Source organism: Carettochelys insculpta, unplaced genomic scaffold, assembly GCF_033958435.1.
Source record: "Carettochelys insculpta isolate YL-2023 unplaced genomic scaffold, ASM3395843v1 scaffold_0083, whole genome shotgun sequence".
In the NCBI taxonomy this organism is placed as follows: domain Eukaryota; kingdom Metazoa; phylum Chordata; order Testudines; family Carettochelyidae; genus Carettochelys; species Carettochelys insculpta.
Window position 1 is genome coordinate 2,667 of NW_027439120.1, and position 2,334 is coordinate 5,000.

General features: G+C 66.3%; 1 non-coding gene across 1 annotated transcript; it reads left to right on the forward strand.

Annotated features, from left to right (window-relative positions):
- Positions 1–250: 250 nt before the first annotated feature.
- LOC142006538 (5S ribosomal RNA) lies at positions 251–369 on the forward strand. Its single transcript, XR_012643600.1, has one exon. It is a non-coding gene; the product is annotated as a 5S ribosomal RNA (ribosomal RNA).
- Positions 370–2,334: the final 1,965 nt, after the last annotated feature.

Below are 2,334 nucleotides of genomic sequence, written 5' to 3' on the forward strand. Positions count from 1 at the left end.
TTGACCTGCTGTCCCTACCGGACTTAGAACATTTTTCTCTCCCCGCCCCGGCCCGGGGGTTAACCTCGGGGCACACAGCTTCCCGGGTCTGACGTGCACGTCCTGTCACCTCCCGGGCCCGGCGTCCTCGTCCTCCCTTCCCCTTGGGCCGGCTCGGAGGAAGTTTTCCCTCGGCCCGGCCTCCGGGTTAATTGTTTGGGCCCGGCTGACTGAGGCCAGGCTGCTGACGCTAAAGCCCGGGGAGGCGGGGGCCTACGGCCATACCGGACCGAATGCCCCCGATCTCGTCCGATCTCGGAAGGTAAACCGTCCCGGGCCTGGCTAGTACCTGGATGGGTGACCGCCTGGGAATCCCAGGTGCCGTAGGCAGCTTTTGGCCCCAGCGGGGGTAGAGCGGGGCGTGTGTCTGCCGTGCGGGAGCAGGGAAGCCGTGAGGCCAAGGCGGCGCGACGGTCCTGGGGGGCGCTGAGGCCTTTCCCTCTGCCTGCCTGCGTGTCGGGGGCGGGGGGGCGGGCGAGGAAGCTTAGGCCCTCACCCGGTGCGGTGCGATGGCTTGGGTCGGGTCGGGGAGAGGGAAGAAAGCGTGTGTGGAGCGTTGGTGGGGCAGGTGTGTGTGTGGGAGTGCTGGGTGGGGCAGGCCGTTGAGGCGGTGGCGGTGGTGGTGTTTTTGGTGGGAGTGAGTTGGGGTCAGGTGGGTGTGGGGTCCCCCCCGGGGGGTGGATGGTCTGAGGGTTAAGGCTTGGAACGTGCGTCTTGGGGGACCGTGGGTGGAGGTTGTTGAGAGCGGGGAAGGCCCTGGGTATCGGTTGGGGACTATTAAGCCCGGTGGAGGGGGACCGTGGGTGGAGGTGGTTGAGAGCGGGGAAGGCCCTGGGTCTCGGTTGTGGACTATTAAGCCCGGTGGAGGGGGACCGTGGGTGGAGGTTGTTGAGAGCGGGGAAGGCCCTGGGTCTCGGTTGTGGACTATTAAGCCCGGTGGAGGGGGACCGTGGGTGGAGGTTGTTGAGAGCGGGGAAGGCCCTGGGTCTCGGTTGTGGACTATTAAGCCCGGTGGAGGGGGACCGTGGGTGGAGGTTGTTGAGAGCGGGGAAGGCCCTGGGTCTCGGTTGTGGACTATTAAGCCCGGTGGAGGGGGACCGTGGGTGGAGGTTGTTGAGAGCGGGGAAGGCCCTGGGTCTCGGTTGTGGACTATTAAGCCCGGTGGAGGGGGACCGTGGGTGGAGGTGGTTGAGAGCGGGGAAGGCCCTGGGTCTCGGTTGTGGACTATTAAGCCCGGTGGAGGGGGACCGTGGGTGGAGGTTGTTGAGAGCGGGGAAGGCCCTGGGTCTCGGTTGTGGACTATTAAGCCCGGTGGAGGGGGACCGTGGGTGGAGGTTGTTGAGAGCGGGGAAGGCCCTGGGTCTCGGTTGTGGACTATTAAGCCCGGTGGAGGGGGACCGTGGGTGGAGGTGGTTGAGAGCGGGGAAGGCCCTGGGTCTCGGTTGTGGACTATTAAGCCCGGTGGAGGTGTTGCGTACGGTGGATGTAAGGGGGAGGGCGTATGAAGTGACCGAGGAGTGGGCAAGGAAACGGGGGAAAAATTTGGAGGCGAAGGCGGCCGAAAAAGGGTGCGGTTGACCTGGTGCCCGGGGAGCGAATGGGCCACCAGGTCAACCCCCGCTGAAAGCAGCGGAGGTTGACCTGGTGCCCGGGGAGCGAATCGGCCACCAGGTCAACCCCCGCTGAAAGCACCGGAGGTTGACCTGGTGCCCGGGGAGGGAATCGGCCACCAGGTCAACCCCCGCTGAAAGCACCGGAGGTTGACCTGGTGCCCGGGGAGGGAATCGGCCACCAGGTCAACCCCCGCTGAAAGCACCGGAGGTTGACCTGGTGCCCGGGGAGCGAATCGGCCACCAGGTCAACCCCCGCTGAAAGCACCGGAGGTTGACCTGGTGCCCGGGGAGCGAATGGGCCACCAGGTCAACCCCCGCTGAAAGCAGCGGAGGTTGACCTGGTGCCCGGGGAGCGAATCGGCCACCAGGTCAACCCCCGCTGAAAGCAGCGGAGGTTGACCTGGTGCCCGGGGAGCGAATCGGCCACCAGGTCAACCCCCGCTGAAAGAAGCGGAGGTTGACCTGGTGCCCGGGGAGGGAATCGGCCACCAGGTCAACCCCCGCTGAAAGCAGCGGAGGTTGACCTGGTGCCCGGCGAGCGAATCGGCCACCAGGTCAACCCCCGCTGAAAGCAGCGGAGGTTGACCTGGTGCCCGGGGAGGGAATCGGCCACCAGGTCAACCCCCGCTGAAAGCAGCGGAGGTTGACCTGGTGCCCGGGGAGGGAATCGGCCACCAGGTCA